We start from the raw sequence: 24,198 nt of genomic DNA on the forward strand, positions 1-24,198 counted from the left end.
TGCTGTAAACTTAAATTAGTGCTCCTCAAAGTGTGATCCACAGACAAGCAGCAGCGACATCACGGGGGAACTCGTAAACGAAATGGAGGTATTTGTAGCGAGGTGGATGGAGTTAGAGTCTGTCATACAGAGTGAAGTAAGTCAGAAAGAGAAAAACAAATAGAGTATGCTAACACATATATATGGAATCTAAGGGGAAAAAAAAAAAAAGGTCATGAAGAACCTAGTGGCAAGACGGGAATAAAGACACAGACCTACTAGAGAATGGACTTGAGGATATGGGGAGGGGGAAGGGTAAGATGTGACAGGGTGAGAGAGTGGCATGGACATATATACACTACCAAACGTAAAACAGATAGCTAGTGGGAAGCAGCCGCATAGCACAGGGAGATCAGCTCGGTGCTTTGTGACCACCTAGAGGGGTGGGATAGGGAGGGTGGGAGGGAGGGAGATGCAAGGGGGACAGATATGGGAACATATGTATATGTATAACTGATTCACTTTGTTATAAAGCAGAAACTAACACACCATTGTAAAGCAATTATACTCCAATAAAGATGTTAAAAAAAAATCTGACTAAATGAAAAATAAAAATAAAAAAAGAAATGCAAAGGTGGATCCCACCCAAACCTGCTGAATCAGAAACTCTAGGAGTGGGGTTGCTAAATGTAAGGCCAGACACTATAAAACTCTTGGAGGAAAACATAGGCAGAACACTCTCTGACATAAATTGCAGCAATATCTTTTTGGATCCACCTCCTAGATTAAGGAAAATAAAAACAAAAATAAACAGATGGGACCTAATGAAATTTAAAAGCTTTTACACAGCAAAGGAAACCATAAATAAGACAAAAAGACAACCTTCAGAATGGGAGAAAATATTTGCAAACGAAGCAACCGACAAGGGATTAATCTCCAAAATTTACAAGCAGCTCATGCAGCTCAATATCGAACAAACAAACAACCAAATCAAAAAATAGACAGAAGACCTAAATAGACATTTCTCCAAAGAAGACATACAGATGGCCAAAAAACACATGGAAAGATACTCATCGTTGCTAATTACTAGAGAAATGCAAATTAAAACTACAATGAGGTATCACCTCACACTGGTCAGAATGGCCATCATCAAAAAATCTACAAACAATAAATGCTGGAGAAGGTGTGGAGAAAAGGGAACCCTCCTACACTGTTGGTGGGAATGTAAATTGATACAATCATTATGGAGAACAGTATGGAGGTTCCTCAAAAAACTAAAAATAGAACTACCATATGATCCAGCAATCCCACTACTGGTCATATACTGGGAGAAAACCATAATTCAAAAAGACACATTCACCCCAATGTTCACTGCAGCACTATTTACAATAGCCAGGACATGGAAGCAACCTAAGTATCCATCAACAGATGAATGGATAAAGAAGATGTGGCACATATATACAGTGGAATATTACTCAGCCATAAAAAGGTGAAATAGTGCCACAAACTGTATTTTAATAAGTCCCCTAGGTTCTTCTGACACATGCTAAATGTTGAGCCCCATTGACCTATCTACATGGGCAGCTGAGTGACTGGGAGTTTATATTTTGGGGAGAGGCAGCCCTGAGCCAATGCTGGCACAGTGGGTGTATCAACACCCCTCTGCCTCACTGCTGGTGGGGCCCTGACTGTTTCCAGAACCCGCTGCAGAACTGAGCCACAGTTACCCTCTGTGGGACTCTCTCAATAGCACAACCTCACCTGGCCTCCTTCCTTTCAACTCTTTTTCTCACTTTCCCACTCCCCCACCAGCTTTTCCTAGGACCACTTCCTAATCAATCAATTTCACAGGAATCTTCAGCTCAGAGTCTGCTTCTAGGGAACCAAACCAAACATACCTCTTTCCGTGAAAACTTCAACTTCATTGGTTACAGCATGGTGTCCTGGCAATTTTTTCTAGACTAGGTACTAACTAGAGTCTGAGGATAACAAGGTTAGAACTCTCTCTGACCTCACAGCACTTAGGGCTAGTGGAGTCGTGGTGCGGAGCATACACGTGAATGGATCTTGTCAATAGAACAATATTGAAATTCTCAACAGTGCTGGGAAAACATTTCCCCCAAAATTCCTGGAAGAGGTAGTAGGCCAAGCTAACTGCTGAAGTGTGGTTGAGGGTCAGTGAGTTAGGATACGGAAAGTGAACAAAATATTCTTGCCAAAGTCATGGACCAAAACATGGAAGTGAGGAACAGAGAAGACCATGCATCACTTGGCATTCCTCTGGTGTTAAATTCAAATTGAAGAGGGGCAGGTGATGAAGTTGAAAAAAATAGAGACACAGAAAGACTGCTATGCCCAGCTAACTAGTGGGGCCTTTATTCCGTGCATGATGGGCATTGCTGATGGGTTTTCAGCATAAGGATTCTCCTGGCTGAATTAAGAGGGCAATCTGTCAGCAAGGAGACCAAGTCAAGGACTACAGTGATAGTCTAGGCAAGATATAACAAGCGCCTAAACTTGAGGAGAATGTGGAACCCAGGAAAGATTTAGGAGGTGAAACTGGCAGGGCTTCAACTGAATAAATGTAGTAGTGAACGACAGGGAGGAGTGAGACCAGGACAAACCCAGGTTTCTGGCTTGAGTGTTGCAATTAACTTAGAGTCATAATCTTTTCTATTTTGCCAAACTTCATCAGTGCTGAAAGACATAAGGCAGCTCTGATTAGTGCTGGCACAGAATTGCTTAATCAGCAAAAACACCAGGCACAATTAATACACAAGACTTTTCAGTTAAACACAATTTAGGGGTGATCACTTTAAATGGAAAGTTTATGAAACTTTTCAGTATTTAATTAATGAAATTCTAATTCTTGATAAAAGTAGACGTAAAGACACGCAGAAGTTTACTAGAAGAAGAAACGGTACAATGAACAATAGTGGGTGGGGAGCAAAAACATAATCAGAGTGATCTGTCAACAAGCAAACTGCAAAATGAGTTCCACAGATTCCTATTTGGACAGAAGCAAAACACAACCCTAACCTTAACCTTAACCTTAAACCCTAACCCTAACCTTAACCCTAACCCTAACCCTATCCCTAACCCTAACTGTGGTTCATAAAGACTAACCATTAAATGTGCCCCTTTGTCAGAGACAGAACCCAATCAAGCCAAAAGCCGCTGCCAATAGGGGGAAGCCTGGGGAAATGGCTTGGAAGAGGTTGTTTACTGATGTCACTGTGCCTGGAGGGGTCACAGCACAACACAGTTTACCCTGTCCTCTTGCACCTGATGCCTTGGGAGGAAAAGGGACAGAATGGCAGAGCCAGAACAAGAGTCCAGTTACCCTTCTGCCTAACTGTTCTGTTTCTTGAGTCTTAGAAAGGCCCCTGGAGTAACAAAGATGCACACACTCACATCTTCCTTTCTTCTCTATTTGACTTCAACAACTTGGTATCCAAAATGAGGGAAATATCAACAGGAAAGGCCAGTTTCAGGCTTTCCTAAAAATAATGGAGATGCCAGTTGGCCTCATCACCCACCATCAATCTGAGAAAAGGCTTCCAGTAAAGGATTGAGTAAAAGCATGAGGCAGTGGTAGGAATCAATGATATCACTACCACCAGAGCAGGTAGATTTTCTCCAAGAAACTTATAGTTACAGACTCAAATCCCAATTTCAATAAAGCAAAAGGTGGTATTAACACACACACACACACACACACACACACACACACACATCTGTCTGTTTATCTTAAGATAGAGACAGAAACCAATCAGTGTGAACAATGTCATAGCTACAGTAAATCCCCTACATACAAATGAGTTCCATTCCGAGAGCATGCTCATAAGTCCAATTTGGTCGTAAGTCCAACAAAGTTAGCCTAGGTACGCAACTAACACAATTGGCTATAGAGTCCTGTACTGTAATAGCTTTATAATAGTTTTCACACAAATAATACAGAAACAAACAAACACAAAAAATAGAGAAGACATTTTTAATCCTATAGTACAGTACCTTGAAAGGTACAGTAGTGCAGTACAACAGCTGGCATACAAGGGCTGGCACCGAGTGAACAGGCAAGAAGAATTACTGACTGGAGAAGCAAGAAGAACTAGTTCTGCAGCCTGTGAAATAGAAACCACATTCACAGAAAGATAGACAAAATGAAAAGGCAGAGGACTATATACGAGATGAAGGAACAAGATAAAACCCCAGAAAAACAACTAAATGAAGAGGAGATAGGCAACCTTCCAGAAAAAGAATTCAGAATAATGATAGTGAAGATGATCCAGGACCTCGGAAAAAGAATGGAGGCAAAGATCGAGGAGATGCAAGAAATGTTTAGCAAAGACCTAGAAGAATTAAAGAACAAACAAACAGAGATATACAATAACTGAAATGAAAACTACACTAGAAGGAATCAAGAGCAGAATAACTGAGGCAGAAGAACGGATAAGTGACCTGGACAACAGAATGGTGGAATTCACTGCTGCAGAACAGAATAAAGAAAAAAGAATGAAAAGAAATGAAGACAGCCTGAGAGACTTCTGGGACAACATTAAACATAATAACATTCACCTTATAGGGGTCTGAGAAGGAGAAGAGAGAGAAAGGACCTGAGAAAATATTTGAAGAGATTATAGTCAAAAACTTCCCTAACATGGGAAAGGAAATAGCCACCCAAGTCCAGGAAGCACAGAGAGTCCCAGGCAGGATAAACCCAGGGAGAAACACACCGAGACACATAGTAATCAAGTTGACAAAAATTAAAGACAAAGAAAAATGATTGAAAGCAACAAGGGAAAAACGACAAATAACATACAAGGGAACTCCCATAAGGTTAACAGCTAATTTCTCAGCAGAAACTCTACAAGCCAAAAGGGAGTGGCATGATATATTTAAAGTGATGAAAGGGAAGAACCTACAACCAGGATTACTCTACCCAGCAAGGATCTCATTGAGATTTGATGGAGAAATCAAAAGCTTTACAGACAAGCAAAAGCTAAGAGAATTCAGCACCACAAAACCAGCTCTACAACAAATGCTAAAGGAACTTCTCTAAATGGGAAACACAAGAGAAGAAAAGGACCTACAAAAACAAACTCATAACAATTAAGAAAATGGTAATAGGAACATACATATTGATAATTACCTTAAACGTGAATGGATTAAATGCTCCAACCAAAGGACACAGGCTCGCTGAATGGATACAAAAACGAGACCCATACATATGCTGTCTACAAGAGAACCACTTCAGACCTAGGGGCACATACAGACTGAAAGTGAGGGGATGGAAAAAGATATTCCATGCAAATGGAAATCAAAAGAAAGCTGGAGTAGCAATACTCATATCAGATAAAACAGACTTTAAAATAAAGAATGTTACAAGAGACAAGGAAAGACACTACATAATGATCAAGGGATCAATCCAAGAAGAAGATATAACAATTATAAATATATATGCACCCAACATAGGAGCACCTCAATACATAAGGCAACTGCTAACAGTAAGTAAGTCAGAAAGAGAAAAACAAATATCGTATATTAACTCATGTATGTGGAATCTAGAAAAATGGTACAGATGAACCAGTTTGCAGGGCAGAAATAGAGACACAGGTGTAGAGAACAAACGTATGGACATCAAAGGGGGAAAGTTGGGGTGGGGCGGTGGGATGAATTGGGAGATTGGGATTAACATATGTACACTAAAATGTATAAAATAGAGAACTAATAAGAACCTGTTGTATAAAAAATAAATAAATAAAATTAAATTTTAAAAAAAGTAAAAGTATTCATTAGGAAGTGAGCATTGGGCTGGAAAACAAGGACCAGGCATGCAAAAAAAAAAAAAAAAAAAGAAGAAGAAGAGTTACTGACTGGAGGAGGGAGTGGGGGTGGGAGATGGTAGAGGTGAAGATCGTCAGCAGTAGGAGACAGAGGGCAAGCTGCAATTTCACTCACGTCTGAGGTTGATGGCACAGGTTCTGGGCTTGAAATAAAGATACTGTACTCTCTACAGCACTGTACAGTAAAGTACACAAAAGCACAACCACTTGCAGAGGATGCACACACGTGACAATATACACCAGACATGTGAGCTAACTTACGTGATTGGACATGCGAACTCACGTTCACATCTTTGAAAGTTCACAACTTGAAGGTTCGTATTAGGGGACCTCCTGTATAGCATCCAGCTCCTGAGGAGCTGGATGCCGGAGAAATTTCAGAGAGGGGGCTGGGCTTGCCAGGGCATAGTGGGAGTGGGAGGAAGTTCAGGGGTGAATGGGGGCCCTTTAAGGGGACATAGTGGCAGAAACTATTAATCTGTGCTAATGCATTTCAATATTTCAGCAATTGGTATGTTGGTACCATGTCTATCAGATGACAATCAGCCCTAGCAAACAAGAATGTTTTCCTTGTATTAAACCCCATAAATCCCAGAATGTGGAGCATGATTAGGGCATGGCAGAGAGTCTAAGAACAGTAATGAATTAATTGACTATAGTGATGTATTAAAAAAAAAGATAGGACAGGCTAACTTTAATAGCTAGAAGAAAGGACTTAATTATCTAATTCAAGAGATGGATAAAGGAAGACTTTCATGAAAAGACCGGAAATGTTTATTTCTTTCAAGGTGAGGTGAGTATGATTGTTTGCTGGGACAGCCAAGGGAATGCTGGGGAGATATGTTAAGGACAATAGCATTTCACAGAGGAGCCACAAGATCCTCAGATAATTACTAGTAGGGAATAGACTTCAGCCTCCATGACCTCCCCTGAGTTCCAAAGGGCAGGTTCAAACAGTTGCTGATCAGGGAAGGGAGGGGATGCAGAGACAAGGGAGGAGAAGACAAGACACAACAGTGCAGCCTTGGGGCAGGGTCCTGGTTCCCCCTCAAGGGATACACATCACAATATCTTTGAGCTGTTTTGCAGATACTGAAACCCCCACCAGGTGGGAGAAGTTAAAACTATGCTGCCCACAGGCATGTAGACCCCAGACCCGTTGGAACAAGTAGGTTGATGATGCTGACGCCTGCTTACCTCCCCATCAACCAATCAGAAGAATGTCCACGAGCTGACCACACCCTCCTCTTTGAACCATTGCTATAAAACTCCTCACTACCCACTCCAAGTTGGGACACACAGGTTTGAGGGCACTCCTCAAAGGGGGCACACCTGTGGCCCCCCTTTCCTGGCAAAGCAATAAAGCTATTCTTTTCTACTTCACCCAAACCTCTGTCTCTGAGATTCAATTCGTCAGGGTGTAAGGGCCGGATTCGGCTTCACAAGTTCCAACTCTAACGACTGTCACAGGTTTGGCACCTGCAGGGCTCGGGTGACCACTGCCATAAATGCCACAGCATCAGTATTTACAGAGACATTCATGGCAGCAGTGTGTATGACAGCAATCACCAGGGGAAGCATAAATGTTTACAAAGTTGGCTAGGTAATCAACAACACATCCGTTCAGGGTGATGTTACACAGCCATTAAAATTATGTTATAAAAACTTTGCAATAATGTATTTATATATATAAATAAAAGGAAAGATATAAAATTGCCTGTATAGTATGATCACAAATAAAAACAAAAAACCACCTAAAGTCATAAAAATCACCAAAATATTAACACTATTTAGGGGTGAAGATTGAGATTTTGAGTGTCATTTCTTCATCCTCTTATTTATTAGTATTTTCCCAATTTACTTTAAATAGCTATGTAATAGCAAAATGAACTGAAAACAGTAGTGTGCTTTGGATGAAGTGTAGGCACTTATACTAGTTCTGTGGGTAGTAAGTGTAGTCTTCAGAGAGGAATTACCCTTTTGGCTCCACAGTAGAAGCTATAACATTTCATATGCTGTTCGCACAAGACCTTCCCCTAAACAAAGGCCAATATATACGTGTGTGTGTGTGTGTGTGTATAGTGAGGGGATTTCAATTAAAGATGCACACAGCTCTGGGGTCAGCATTTCTATGGGCTTGTTTGAAAGACACTCATAATCCATTCAGGATGTTTTTGAAATTGTTCAAAGGTCTAAGAAGATTTATTGGAGCTATTAGGATCCCACATGCATTAATGGTAGGTCAAAGATAAATTCATATCAAAATTAACTTTCTTTTTTTTTTTTTGGAGAGAAGAATAGGCTCCCTCGAGTAAGAAGCATTTTTTAAATTTTCTTGGAGTAGAGTTGATTTACAATATTTTGTTAGTTTCAGGTGTACAGCAAAGTGACTCAGTTATACACATACATATATTCATTTCTTTTTCAGATTCTTTTCCAAAATTAACTCATCTTAACAATTTTGTTTTTTAAGAAATATATGATATGTCACACACCACAAAGCCCTGAGGTCGGTACTACTATCATCTCCCTTGTATGGATGAGGAAACAGACGCTTAAGCAAGATAAGTGACTTATTCAGGGTCACACAGCTAAGAAATGGAGCTGCATACTCTCTGACCTCAAGGTCTGCCTCTTTGACCACACTCTCTATTGTCTGCATATTTTGATACCAGAAATACACACCTAGATATCTTGGAAGTCTCTGGTCCTCACAGACCATCCTTTTCTATCAATGTTTGCTCTAGAACAATAGCGGAGAAGACAAGCAACGTTCTGGAAGACACACACATATTAACTACTGGAGTTGCTTATACCAGCCACTCCAGAAACCTAAATGAACCCTATCTTAGAAGCCACAGTTAAAAGAAAATGATGATGCAATTGTCTGACGCTTCTCCTTTTATTAAATCAGCTTTAAAATGTTACCTATTTGCATGCATAAAACTCACTGCATCTTTGTTCTGGTTTGAATTTGCTAATTTATTTAAGAGAGTTAACTGTATCCAGCTCTAATATTTACTCTGAAAGACTTATCATGATCTGTTGCCGAAAAGGAAACAGATTCTGACTGGCTAAAATGAATGAAACAGAATCAAGTTCTGGTTTAAACTTTACTTGCTTTCGTGGGGGAAGGATAAATTGGGAGTTTGGGATTGACATATACATACTACTATATTTAAAACAGATAACCAACAAGGACCTACTGTATAGCACAGGGAACTCTACTCAATATTCTGTAATAACCTAAATGGGAAAAAATTTGAAAAATAATAGATATATGTATATGTATAACTGAATCACTTTGCTGTACACCTGAAACTAACACAACATTGTTAATCAACTATACTCCAACATAAAATAAAAATTTTAAAAATAAAATAAAATACTTCCATGGATTTCTGACAAAAAGAAAAGGAAATTCATCTCTAATTACAATTTTCATAATTTAATAATTAGGAGGCACTTCCATCCCCTGCATCCAGGAGCCAGAGACATAGAAATCCTGGCCCCAGCAACACAAGCAAAACCCCCATCATCCTTCCTTCTCACAGTTCCATATTTTCATAAGTCCCCTGAATTCTTGGGCTGAGGGGGGATGTAATAATACAATGGTGAGGGAATCCCTATATTAATTCCTGCTAAGATTCAGAGGGAGAAAAATGTGTGCAGCTGGAACATTAAAACTTAAGAAAAGTGAGGGTTTTTGAAGAATGATGACCATGCTGGGATGAGACAAGGTAACAAAAAAATCATGATCCACATCGAAGTGCAAAGTTCTAGGGTGAAATTGATTTCATCACAAAACACCTTTCCAAACGAAGAAGTAAATGCAAGAGGCGTTGGAAAATCATTTCAATCCAGATGGGCTAACACTTCAGAGAAGTACCTCCAGGGAATAATATCACAAAATAGGAATGAATGAAATCAGCTGATAGGCCGTCAACTGGTTTTTAGCCTCTACAGTATAGTCTATTTTCAGAAAACCTAAGAAAACAAATCCAAAAATATTTTTGTTGTTGTTGCTTTTCATTTAAGGGTCCCGGCAAAACTAGTTCTTCCAAGGAAGCAGCAGAAATATAAACATAGGGACTAAAGAAACATAAGTTGGCTATTTACACAATACTATTCAAAATATAACAATAGTAATCAAATGCATCCATCTAATCTTTGAATCTGTCTGTACAGTTGTATATAATTTATAACGTTTAGCATGCATTGTCTTATTTCAACTTCTCAACAGTCCTGAGAGGTTCCCAGGGCATCATGAGGACAGAGAGACTAGAGAGCTTATTCAAGGGCAAGTGCAAATGGCAGAGTCTGAACTTGAATTCACATGTCCTCACGGTATGTGAGCCCAGGAAAAGCATGATAAGAGCCAGCCTACCCAGATTGAAAACCTGAACACTGGTGATTTGCAGAATGTACTTAACCTTTCTGTGACTCAGTTTCTTTATCTATAGAGTCAATAACAGTACCTACTTCATAAGGTTGTTGTCAGAATGAAATGAGTTGATATTTGCAAAGTGCTCGGAAGCACCATGCATGTGGCTGTTATTAATAGAAGTACAGGTATCTGGTTCCACCTCCTCTTTTAAGCATACAAATATATTTGTAAAGTCATGTTCACAACGTTTATTTTTGGATATCCCAAAACTCCCAATGTACTGTGCAAAATCATTAGCAAGTTAGCATCTGAGCCCAACCCAGATCCTTAATTCCCTGTGATCCTGATACATCCCTGCTTTTATAGTTAAGGAGACCTTCTGCCGGGTAATTAGTGGTAGTGACGCCCATCCCATCGCTCAGATGGAATGGGCTGTTACCTTCCTGTTCATTGTCAGTGTAAATGAAATCTTAGAATTGGAGCTGCCTAACTTATGCAAATTCACAATGACCCAGAGGAGGAACTCTGTAAAATACTGTAGATTGAAAAGACATAAAAGATCCCACTTTCCTCCTGATTGCAATTTCTTATCCGTTTCTGCAAGTGCAGCCTGGATATTACTCCTTATTACAGAAACTACATCATCTGAAAATATGGATGAAGAATGAGGCCTTGGTATGAATGGGCCCTTCCTCAACAACTCTTCCCCCTCCTCAAAGTGTGGTAGCTGGCCCAGCAGCATCCCTGGGGAGCTTGTTGGAAATGCCAGACCCCTGGTCCCACTTCAGGTCGAATGCATGAGGATCTTCATGGTAAGAAAATCCCAGGTGATTCCCGTGCACGTGAAAGTTTGAGAAGCACAGAGTTCCCTCTCTGCAAGTGCTTTATTTGCAGTTTCTCTTTTCTTGGAGGGGCCATTTACAGAATGACATGCTGCTAGTTGTTCCGTGGGTGGATAAAGTCAAGATTAGCCTAAGTTGGATCCTCGGTGCTACACTTCGGCAACCATTCTAGAACTAAAGGCAGCCGGTCCCTTCCTGATTTTCTCTACTGTCTCTTGTTACTTATTAAAGCTTGAAAAAAGCAGATGCAGCCTCACCTGCAACAACCCAGAAAAATGGAAGAGTGAATCATCCCACGCCACGATTAGCAGAGCAAGCTCTGCCTGTCGGTTCATAGCTGACTGAGCCCAGAAGTGAATGAGAAGGCAGACCAGACGATCATCCCTCTGCAAGACTCGACTCAGAAGGCAACCTGGAAGGAAATCAGCGCCTTGGCTGGAATTAAGAAGTTACAAGAGAAATAAAAGAGGGAAAGGAAGATAACTTAATGAATCACTCTAATTCTGGAACCACTCAATGCAGAAAGAAAGCATGAGTCTGTTTAAGTGACTATTATCATATTCAGAGAAGTGACTTAGCAAATAAGAAAGTTGGAATGTGATCAGCCAGGATAAACCCTCCCTTCAAAGACAGAATGGCAGCGGGGAGAGCTTCACATTACTGCCAGTGTCACTAACTATTACTGTGCTGGCCCCTTGGTCACTTTGTCTTTGGCCAGATAGTCTATTTGAAACTTCAGGGGCTTCCCTGGTGGCACAGTGGTTAAGAATCCGCCTGCCAATGCAGGGGACATGGGTTTGAGCCCTGGTCCGGGAAGATCTCACATGCCGCGGAGCAACTAAGCCCGTGTGCCACAACTACTGAGCCTGCGCTCTAGAGCCCGCGAGCCACAGCTACTGAGCCCGTGTGCCACAACTACTGAGCCCGCGTGCCACAACTACTGAGCCTGTGAGCCACAACTACCGAGCCTGCATGCCACAACTACTGAAGCCCACGCACCTAGAGCCCATGCTCCACAACAAGAGAAGCCACCGCAATGAGAAGACTGCATGCCACAACGAAGAGTAGCCCCCCGCTCGCCGCAACTGAAGTCCGCACACAGCAATGAAGACCCAATGCAGCCATAAATAAATAAATAAATAAATAAGAAACTTGAATGTATCAGTCCCAAACTCCCAATTTATCCCCCTACCCACCACCTTTCCCCTTTGGTAACCATAAGTTTGTTTTCTAAGTCTGTGAGTCTGTTTCTGTTTTATAAATAAGTTCATTTGTATAATTTTTTACTTTTTTAAATTTAGATTCCCACTACTATATTCAAAATAGATAACCAACAAGGATCTACTGTACAGCACAGGGAACTCTACTCAATATTCTGTAATCACCTAAATGGGAAAAGAATTTGAAAAAGAATAGATACATGTATATGTAAAACTGAATCTCTTTGCTGTACACCTGAAACTAACACAACATTGTTAATCAACTGTACTCCAATATATAAAAAACAAACAAAAAAGACACACTATTTACATTTGACTTGTTTATAAAAAGAAAGAAACTTGGATGTAATTCAGTGAGTATCAGTTGGGCAGGGACTGTACACACCGGGCATGATGGGAATTTCAAACACGGAGGTGATTCGGGCTGTTCCCTCAGAAGTTTATGGCCACTCATGGTGTGTGCTGAGACATCTATTTCAATTTTTTGAAAAAAATATTATTTTGTGCATAAATGTCCTACTTCATTCAGTCAGGAGGAGAGGATAAAGCAGGGAGTCTGGGTTCAGAAAGCACTCTCCAAGTAAAATAGTCCCCAGTGATATGAAAAACAAAAATTTGACATTTAATGACTTTCAAACACTTTTGCACAGGCTGCTGATTTGTACATGCTCTGGATCCCTATAAAGAAGGTAAGGTAAGTGCTTTTCCTTCTAACTTAACAGAAAAGGCTTCCCAGCTCAGAGACCTCAAATGAGTGAGTCATGCTTGCACGGCCACGGAGTAGTGGAAAAAAGAATATCAACTTGGATTCCATGTCCCAGTCTAGAACTTTGTCTACTCTCCCATGCTAAGTCTTATGAAGTTGCTTATAAAGCATGCCCACATATCTTATTTAATTCTAATTTCGATCTTAAATTATCCTGTGGAGTAGAAAGCAGCAGGGGACGGTGATTCTGATTTTCAGATGAAAAACTTATCAAGTGGCTCTACAATGGCTCATCAGGACTGAAACCTCAATCTTTGGATTCCTGACTGGGGAGCGTTCTTCTTCTTCCCTGGTATGAATACTCTCTAAAATCTATTTCCTCTTCTTCTTGCAAACATGGCTTGACTATATTTCACAGCCTCCTTTGCAATTAGCGATAGCCATGCAACTGAATGCTAGCCAATGAAATGAGAGTGCAAGGCATGTATGCCTCTTGGTCCGTAAAAGTCTCCCAGGTACACACCTCTAAGCCTGCTCTGCTCCTGGCTGAGTGCAATGGAGACAACAGTGACAAACTTGGAAGCTATGTATTGATGACAAGAGTGCCATAGTCCCTCTCGGCCCCTGAATGCGTGGAGCCAAGTCCCCTTCCCACCTCACCACCAGCCTCAAATTGCCCTCAAATTGGACAATCACGTGATTAAGAAATAAACTTTCACTGTGTTGAGTCATGACATGTTTTGGTGGATCCGTTATGGATTTTCTTGGCTGTGATACACAAGCTGTAGTGAATGCCAGCTCAGTGGGGCAGCAGCTCCATGCCTCCTGCTCTACTTCAGAGACTATCAAATCCATCCCTGCTGTGATTCTTCAGGGCATTCGGGGATCCGAGCAAGTAGGCAGAGCCATTTGGAGGCAGTGGAGAGAAGCAGAAGAGACCAGGCTTTGTGAACACACCTCAGTTTGAAGTCCTGCTCTATCATTTATTAGCTACGCAAATCCTGGCTGCTCTTGTAGCCTCTCTGAGCCTTGGTTTCCTCATCTGTAACATAGCGACACTAAACAGCAATAATGTTATGGTGAATTTTAAGCTATATCACGACTTAAGTGACATGCTCGGCACAGACCCTGGTACATAAAGGATATTTGGTCACCAGTAGGCATTATTCATCTTCAGCTTGTGTGAGCTTTTCTATCACCACAACACAAGTAGAATCGTAGCTGAGGGTAATACGGGTGGTTAATAGTGGAGAAGTAGAGACTGCAGCTCTTCATTTGTTATTCTAAAGAGGACGCAGCTACGAAAGACAGTTAAGACAATTAAAAAGGTAAAGGTAAGTGCTGTTGATGCCACTGGGACAGATGAGTTAGTGAAATGAGCAGAAGCGTATTTGTCTCCAGTACTACCGGCTTCCACTAATAATTCTAGGTCACCCTGCCAAGTAAGATCTACGATCAGCAAAACAGCTTAGTCACGTCATCGTAGGAGGCTGTGGATTGGATTTTACTAATAGTCTACGTAATCAAAGCAGCATGTAACCCAAATACAGCCACGATTACACCTCTCAGAGTCCTTAAGAGAACTCCAGAGGGTTAGAGAGAATTACATCTCCTTATCTCTTGGCCACTGACTTTAAAGATAGGGTCATAATATTTGTTCTATGACTGAAGGCTTATTTCTTTCATTACTTTCTTTGGCTAGTAATTTCAAAACTTTACTTTGGAAAATTCTCATTTACTCTAGTGCTTCGTGACCATCTCACACACACACACGCACATAGGGACACAACAATTTTCCCATTGCTTCAAACCTAATCCAACCATCACCAAAATAAAATGTGCCCATATAAGACAATAGCCATGCGGTACAGTTTTCAAATTCCATGACATTTCAAATTCTTATGTTACTCAATATTGCATTTTAAAAGTGACACTCTCTAAATCCAAGTATGTTGAGTTAAATTACATGTTACCAGTTCAGTTCATTCACAGTGAGAACAAATATATTCTTCCTGGAATTATCAAACCATTGGGAGCTGCCTTTCCTGCAAGCAGAATAAAAGGGGATGATTATGGGGCTTCCCTGGTGGCGCAGTGGTTGAGAATCTGCCTGCCAATGCAGGGGACACGGGTTCAAGCCCTGGTCTGGGAAGAGCCCACATGCTGCGGAGCAACTAGGCCTGTGAGCCACAATTACTGAGCCTGCGCGTCTGGAGCCTGTGCTCCGCGACAAGAGAGGCCGCGACAGTGAGAGGCCCGCGCACCGCGATGAAGAGTGGCCCCCGCTTGCCGCAACTAGAGAGAAAAGCCCTCGCACAGAAACGAAGACCCAACACAGCCAAAAATAAATAAATACATTTATTTTTTTAAAAAATTAAAAAAAAAGGGGGGGGGATGATTAGAGCTGAAAGCGCTTTCAGAGATTTGCTGTTGTGATTTTTACCATGTTTCTCAGCCAACCCCTTGTAGGTATCTCAGCATTCAAGCTGACACACGGCAGACTCTGCATTCTCTGGGGCAACACTGATGAAATGCCCATCACCCCAGGCAGAGTCAACAAGGGCCACTGGCCAAAGCCTGGGTGTGTCTGTCCCTGAGCTGTCTCACTCCCAGCCCCTCTCCTCCATCCTCACTGCCACCACCCTGCTCAGTGCTATTCCAGCTTTAACACCACTTGCAAATCTCCTCTTGCGAAGAGTTAAAGGTGTTAAAGACAGAATCATTGGCAGGTGACGGTATCTAACAAGAAACAACTTTATTTTTATGGTACTGGTTCCTAAGGTTAAACGTCTATGTATGAATAGTGATACCGGTTTTCCACTAAGATGGTATGAGCCTGGCATCCAAGCCCCTTTCCAGCATATTCTGATGCTCCCTGACATTCTCCCCTGCTCTTCCTCTACGCTTCCATGCTCTAGGCAACAGGAACTTCACACTGGCCCACTACCTGCTTTCTTATTTCTGTTTTTGCCCAGGTTGTACCTTCCACCTACCATCCCCTCCTTACTCCCTGCCAAAGAAGTCTTTGTTATTTCTCTTTGAAGTACTCCTTGAGCTATCTGCATGTCCCATGAGCATTATTATACCGTAACTTATTTTATAGCCATGTATCAGAACCACCTGGGAGATATTTTAAACTACTGATGCCTTAGTTCCAGCCTTAGAAATCCTGGTTTCTAGAGTAGAACTCAGGCCTTGGAGGACTGTAGAACCTCTGCAGGAGACTCCAGTCTGCAGCAAAGTTTGAGAACCATTGCTATAGACACTTGTGATCTTCTCCAGGCCCCTGCAACCGGATGGTCAGTCTCATATTTGCTCACCTCGGCATGGATGGATTGGCCAAGAAAGGCTTGAGCATTCATTTCAGTGTCCTGAACCCATCTGGGCCTGGGCTTGCTAAGTCCACCCTGGTCTTGTTCCAGGACACCCAAATCTCTGATGGCTTTTCAATCATGACGCTATTACATTATTGTACACGTTATTAAAAACAGACCACCAGGAACAGGAAGGCAGCGCAATTCAGCCAAGCATTGGACTGCTTCCACATCTAGGAAAAGTATCATGCAGGCTATTTTAGGTTGTTAATTAAACATGGAAAAAAACAATAGCCATCTGGTGCCACCAAGTATGGACACTAAAATTTTTTTTCTCCAATTTCCACATGATATAATTCACCTCTATAAACTAAATGCTATCGATTAGAGAAACCACTGTTTTTAATATGGTGTCTCTCAGTATGGTTGTGCCTAAATCCCTCATGGCATACAGGTGGGGATAGTCTGTTCTCCGGAAGAAGCAGTTCAGAATGAGTTTAAATGGGTGCCATTATAAGTCATGGTAAAATCTAACACCTGGCCATGAGTCGTAACCAGAGAAATGATTTAAGAGCCTAAAATACCCAACATGATCAAGAGCTCTCACAATCTCTGCCAGACTTCAGGTTATCTTACTGTTGTTTAAAAGACACTGTCAGCTTTTTTTCTGTGAGTTCTTCTGACAGCTTACAGGTTTTGTTTTATACTCCATCTCTCTCAGCCTCCCAGATTCTGAAATCAGTGAGAAATGGCATGTCTGTTTCTCCTAAAACATTATTAATAACAGACCAAGGTCTGCAACATCTGACCTCACATGTATGTCCAAGTGCATCTTTGAGAATATTTTAAATCATTCTTTGCCATTTTCGTTACTCTGCCTGTAGAAAAATGACAGACATTCCAGATTTCACGGAGAAACTGTCCAGATAGAGACTGTGGCTAGTACAAATCAGCCGAGCTAAATGTCAGGGAGATGCAAGTCATTTTCCTTTCATTAATTCCCACTAATATCTTCTCCTCCCCTCATTCTTCTCTGTCCCCACCTACATTCCGTGTTTTGTATTCAGTCTTTTAGGCCCTTTTGTTCTCACTTCCTTAGAATCTTCTCTGATACCTCCTTCATTCTTTTATCTCACAAGCTCAGCCTCTGGTTTGGGGGAGACCTCTCCCTAAGAGTAAATCTACCAGGGATGCTCTCACCCTTTCAGTTCATCCTTGGCCCTGGTGATGCCTTGCTTGTACTGGTAGCCGTGGAAACAACTCCATCTGGAAACAGATCTAGCACATTAAAGATAGAAGCATATGCCATAATAAAAGCGGGAATGCATATGCACAACGACCGGAAAGGAAAAGACCCAGAAAAAACGGAAAATCTTTTGTAGTGCTGTGTGTAGATGCTTTGTTTATTTTCCCTAGTGTTGTTATCATTTTGTTAGTAGAATTTTAGACTTTGGAATTAAAAAATGCATGCACTTTTTTAAAAAGTGACTTATCTCTAAAACATTTATGGAGTGTTAAAGAAAAAAAAAAAAGCGGGGCTCTAGGGTGAGGAATTCAAAGAGTGAGACAGAAAATAAGGAGAACTTTTGCAGAGGCAGACTTAACTTAGTACACGGATGTTTGAAAATGGCCCGTCTTCCTCGCGCACGACTCTTCTGGAATAAAGGCTTCCTACTCATCCTTCCCCAGAGGACCATCTTCTGTATTCTTGAAGGATTTGAGCTGACACCGCTCTCCCACCTCTCTGAAGCCTTGCATTACGCTCGGCTCTGCTGTGCTCGTCCTTTTGCTTCTCTCTTCCGCCCCACTTCCCAGCTGTGCGGTGATGTGCTGACACCTAACACTTCGCGGTAGCATATGCCGGCGGTAGCAGGTGCCAAAGCAGCAGAGGCTGTGAGAGATGGAGAGGATCCCGCGAAGGGCCGGGCTCTGCCTCGCGGGCCCCAGCTGCTCTTCCTTCCCGGTCCGTGGTCCTGGGGACCTGGACCTTCCTTCCCGGTCCCCGTCCTGGGGGGACGGGGCAGGCCCAGATGACCACGCTGGTGGCGTCATTTTCTCACCTATACAATGGCTTTTTGAGAATTCATTGAGAGAAGACATTTTAAAGGGCCTAATTATAGTACACTGTCAATATATGGTCATTTTTATTATACCGCCCCCTTCCCAGTTAGGTTTACAGGTTAAGCGGATGCGGAGGGAAGCTGAGGCAATTTTCCACCGACCTCAAGAAAACCACGTTCTTTTAAGATCGGCAAAAGGTACTTCTGGAACCCGTCTGAAGGTCTGTTCATTCTCCCCACTTTAGACGGGCTCCAGAGAGAAGAAAATAAACGAAAGTCCTCTGTGGGATTTATTCTGACACTTCTCTCATTCGTTCATTTATTCAGTCACTCAGCAAATATGGATTGAGTATCGACCACAGGCCAGACCATCTGACAGGCGCCTGGGATACTGCGTCGATAAAACAAATTTCCTGACCCTATGGAACCTGAGACTAACAGAGGCGACAATACTAACAAGCGAACACACACACACACACACACACACACACACACATACACTCATGTATAATATATCAGGAGGTGATAAGTGCTATGGAGAAAAACTCACTGGGGTAAGAATGCTAGAGATCGGGCAGGAGAGGGTAGAGGAGTGATCACATCTTGCAGCTGCTGGATAGAAAAAGCCTCTCTGACATTTGTGTAGAGCCTTCTCTGGAGACCTCTTTGGAAACTGTTCTTCAGTAAAAGGAGCACAACGGATACACAGAAATTCTTCCTACATAGTACTCTCAGAGTAATTCGTTTTTAACATACCCCTCCTCTATCTGAAAAAGTGATTTTTTCAGTGATAATCGTGAAATGTGCCCTCACCAAACGAAATCACATACGTGAAGTATCCAAACGATAAACACAAATAAAAACGAAAAATGGCCTCAGAGAATGACAGAATGCATGTAACTCAAGGTTTATTCATTTTTATAATCATTGTGTTCTTGTGGTTTATTCCAAAGGTACTATTTAAATGCAAGAATATCAAAGGTTCTGGAGACCTGAGCTGTGCCTGAAGCAGGAGAAAGGTCCCAGAACGGGTGTGTCCTGGGACTTCTCCCCTGCAATTAACTTCTGCGTAGACTACAGCGTTTATTAAATAATGATAACAATGTGCTAATTTGGAGCTTACGTATATTATTAAAATTTAACAGTAGCCACAGCAACACATATTTTGGGGAAGAAAGAGTATTTTATCACTGACGTTATTTAGATACGCTAGTGTTTGGTGACGATAAGAAACAAAACAACTGAGTCCATTTCACGTTAGTTTTAAATTCTCTACGTGCCTGCTATTATTACCTGCCCCCAGGATGTGCCACTCCCACTGCCCCCCTAAAGATGCCACCGATGGGCTGAGATGGGTGACCCCTCTCTCCTCATTTCCAGATCTAGCAGGGTCCCTTCTTCCAAATACGTTTGACACTTTCCTTCATGGACCTTTCAGAACCTGGGATACAGCAGCTCGCATCCTGAAAGTCAGGTGATCTGACGTGGCTGCGGAAGCTCAACAGAAAAGCTCATTTGACTCCTTCAAACTGGAAGCGAGCCAGCCTTCCTGTTTATTAGAAAGAGCATTACCTCACTTTTGAGAGCAAATAACAGATATTACTCAATACTTATAATGTGTAAGTTGGTGAGATAGGCAGTGAATGGGGGTACGCAAAGTTATGAGACGTGGTCTGGGACCCCAAGACATATAGTCTGGGGCACAGCTTACGAAAGGCAAAAAACATAGAGCAAATAAATTCAAGAGATAGAAGTTTATTTAAAAGGAGGGATTACTTTAATCAGGGGTGGGGAAGGAAAACTTCTGCATTAGTATTTGACCCAGGTCTCAAAAGGATGCAATGGCTTTGGATAAGTAAAGAGGAAGAGGAGAGAGAAGATGCAGAGTGTGTTAAAGAGTCAAACGACAGTTTGGATGACGGTCCGACGTGAGATGCACCATGAAATATATCAGGAGAGTAAAATAGGGCCACGGGGGCCTCGCACGCCGGGTTTAGGAATCTGACGTTATAGACAACTGAGAGTCACCAAATGCTTTAAGCAAAGAGGTAACCCACTCAAAGTGGTATTTTAAAAACAACCCGAATCTGGTGGAAATATAAAGTAAGAACTGAGCTGAGGAAGTGGGTAAAGAAGGAGCACATTTGGATACATAAAGGCAAAAAGTGATTAAGGCCCAAACTGAGGAAATTCTCCTTCAAATAGAATGGAAGTATATGGCATTAGACAAGGGATCAAACACCACAAATTCAAACTCAGAGTCTGAATTTATTTTTAATTTGGAGACCATGAAGATAAGGGTACGGGGAAAATAGTCCCACAACTGGCATCTAGGAAAGTTCCTTTCGATTCGTTGACGCAGTATTCTGAACCAAAGATGAAATGTTCTGACCTAAAGGTACCCGAAGAAGCAATACAGAGAAGTATGAGGAACAAAGAATTTTCTTTGAGCGTTAGAGCTCAAATGTTAGTTTCTCCACAAAAGCCAGTAAAAAGCTTTCCGTCCTCCAAAACAAGCAAACAAGCAAAAGAATCACTTGCATAGTGTTCAGGAACATTCTGTCTGGTGGTTGGCCTCACCCAAGACAACCTGGCCTTGAGTCAGATGATGTGAAACCCTTAGTCCCTTAGGAATTTAGGATCTACCTTCTGTTTCTAATTCTTTCCTTGAAAACATACGTAACTTCAATTGAAAAAAGAGGTGTGTTTTAATCCCCTGAATGAACCGTATTTCAGAGCTGTTTTAATTTGTGATGGCTTCTGTGCTAATTAATTCAACTCTCTGCTTCAAAGCTCCATATAAGAACCCTGAAGTTCTCCAGAAGAGAAAAGTGCCCCATTCTTATTTATCAGTTGACTTAAGGGAGGAATGTAAGTTTAAGAGAGTTTATAAAGTCACTATATTTATCTTTATTACAGATAATTTGCTGATTTTAAGGCATAGTCCATGTTAGAAATTTGGTGTTGCCATGGCCATGACCTTCAATGTCCCTGGATCCTCTTAGCTTCTCATGAACACTAGCAGTCTACCTGTCTAATGGTATAATGTTTGTAAGACGAAATCCGTAAACTGTAATATTCTTAGCCTCTGCTTAGTAGGAGATGAAAGTGTGGTTCTTGTCAAGCAAGTTTAAAGGTTCAAGTATTTATTTCTAGATACTGATAAAAAATTTAGTCACTTCTCCTATGCTCAGTTATTTATTACAGATAAGTTAGGCTCAGGATGTTGTTAAAACGAAGTTCAATTCTAAGAACAGATATTGTCCATTCTTCAAGTTTACTCATTGTATAGGGAAAATCGATGAAAGTGTTCAAAGGGTACAAACTTCCAGTTATAAGATGAAAACATTCTGGGGATGTAACGTACAGCTGGTGACAATAGTTAACAATACTGTGTTGTTTATTTAAAAGTTACTAAGACAGTAGATCTTAAAAGTTCTCTACTGCTGAACTGAATGAATAAGCATTTTCAGAACTCTAATGAAAAACTGATGAACTCATAAAAGTGCTAACAAAAGATCAAGATGAAAAAAAAATTAATTACATGGGACTGAGTGAACTGATGAGGATGAGTATAATTTTTGTGACTTTCTGTCTGAATTTAAAAAAAAAAAAAAAAATCCCACAAGGACTCAGAGGCAAGGAATATACAAATCAATTTTCACTGCAAAGTAAAGGAGCTGTTACAGTGGAGAATTACTGGACTGAATGTCAATATTATGACATAGTATGAGTGTGTTTCATGTTTGGTAATTGCAATCATTGTTGCTTTTGTTGTGGTCATCCATGTACAATGCTTGGTGTCAGTCTATTTATGTCTTGTAAAAATAAAATACAGTGTGTGTGTGTGTGAATAAAAAAAAAAAAAAAAAGAAAAAAAAAAAAAGTTCTCAAAAAAATGTTTTATAACTATATGAAGCGATGAATGTGTTAACAAAACTTGCTGTGGTAATCGTTTCACAATGTGTACACATACTGAATCATTATAATGTACACCTTAAACTAACACAATGTTATATGTCAGTTATATCTCAATAAAGCTAGGGAAATTTTTGCTTAAAAAAGAAATTTCGTGTTGCATTGTTCATTCTAATTAAAAATTAAAAAGAATATAATTAAAATATTTTTGCATCAAGCCTCAACATCCTTGTGCTATATACTTTTTTTTTCAGTAGATATGGACATTTATGTGAGGAGTTTGACAAAGCTGGGAGTTTGACAAAGAAACCACATGTCTCAGGAGGTGGGCAGGATCTGGTCCTCTGGGGAGGGGAGAGGAATAGAGTGGATGTGCAATTTCCTTTTCTGACCCAGTTTACCAAAATCTTTACACTTCAATAAAGAGGGAGACTATCCATCTTGAGAGCCACAGATAAAGTAATTTTTTTCCCAAATTCAAGGTTTGTTTTCATTTTCTTAAACTAGAGATTCCAATTTCCACTGAAACTCGAATCCCTTTTCATTTCCTGGAAAACCTGAGAGGGAGTGGGGAGAGGAAAAGGCACAGGACCCTTGCATACTGTGTCTACAACGAGGTGGCCGAGAGGGCTTTGGCCATCCAAAATCAGTGCTGTCCACTGCCTGACCCAGTCTCTCTCAGGATGATTGTCACACTTCCAAAAAAAACACATCTTTCTAAACGTGAATCATGGATTGAGATTTCTGAAACCCCCTTCTTTTCCTTCCACAATTTAAATGAAGCTCTTTCAAAGCCAAAATACTACATCTTTTTTTTTTAAACATCTTTATTGGAGTATAATTGCTTTACAATGGTGCGTTAGTTTCTGCTGTATAACAAAGTGAATCAACTCAACGTATACATATATCCCCATATCTCCTCCCTCTTGTGTCTCCCTCCCACCCTCCCTATCCCACCCCTCCAGGTGGTCACAGAGCACTGAGCTGATCTCCCTGTGTTATGAGGCTGCTTTGCACTAGCTATCTATTTTACATTTGGTAGTGTATATATGTCCATGCCACTCTCTCACTTTGTCTCGAGGTGGATGGACCCAGAGTCTGTCATGCAGAGTGAAGTAAGTCAGAAAGAGAAAAACAAATACCGTATGCTAACACATATATATGGAATCTAAATGCTACGTCTTGATTGAAGCCTGAAAAGGTGATAAATGGTAAAGGTTGAAAATTTTCCACAAAGGTAGGTAGACCGGGAAGAAAAAGTCCTTACACTGCACCCAGGCAGGATGTGCTTAGAGACTTATGACCAACGCTGCCCTCCTGGATCACAGCACTGCTGTCTTGAAGGGACACAAGGAACAAGGGCTGTGCTCACCTCTGAGCTGAACTCTGTGCATTTGTCTCCTCCTCCCCAAACCAGGCACAGGATGCCGTTATCTTGAAGCCACGCTTGGCCCAGGGAAGCTGTGTGGAGCTTGAAAGCTGGGCATCACTGCAATGCTGCGGACTCTGCGTGCTCCCCGGCACCGAAGCTGCACCTGGGAACGGCTTGCTGATGACCAGTTTCCAAGCCGGAGAATTTTTCCTCTTGCTTCAAATTCCTCCGAGTTTCATTTGAAACTCCTGCTAATGAGATGTATCAGGAGTTAAGGCGTGTGTCAGAAATGCCAGACCTTTACAGAAAATGCTGCAGGAATATGAAGAGTATGCCTTAGTCTGGGGCAATGGGAAAGGGGTGCTTCCATGGGAGGGAAGACTGAACGATGTGTTATTTGCATAGAGTTTTATAACTCCTAAAGTCCTCTCAGAAACCTCGTACCATCTGACCTTCAGACCGGCTCCACGAGGCTCCTCCACCTCGCAAGGAGTCCCCCGTAACTCCCATGCAACTAATATTTAGTGAGCAACTAGTATATGCCAGGGGCTGGT

General features: G+C 41.3%; 1 protein-coding gene across 4 annotated transcripts in view; it reads right to left on the reverse strand.

The window, feature by feature from the left end:
- LRRC3B (leucine rich repeat containing 3B) overlaps positions 1–24,198 on the reverse strand; it is a 97,537-nt gene that overhangs the window by 48,692 nt on the left and 24,647 nt on the right. Inside the window, exon 4 of one of the 4 annotated variants that reach the window (XM_036849498.1) lies at positions 23,645–23,895. The exons of 2 other annotated variants lie outside the window; for them this stretch is intronic. The gene's annotated coding sequence lies outside the window, so the exon portion shown is untranslated. Of the gene's footprint in view, positions 1–23,644; positions 24,056–24,198 lie in introns of those variants that run through there. One more of the 4 variants, XM_036849500.1, reaches the window with a different exon arrangement.

This window comes from Balaenoptera musculus, chromosome 4 (genome assembly GCF_009873245.2).
Source record: "Balaenoptera musculus isolate JJ_BM4_2016_0621 chromosome 4, mBalMus1.pri.v3, whole genome shotgun sequence".
Taxonomy (NCBI): domain Eukaryota; kingdom Metazoa; phylum Chordata; class Mammalia; order Artiodactyla; family Balaenopteridae; genus Balaenoptera; species Balaenoptera musculus.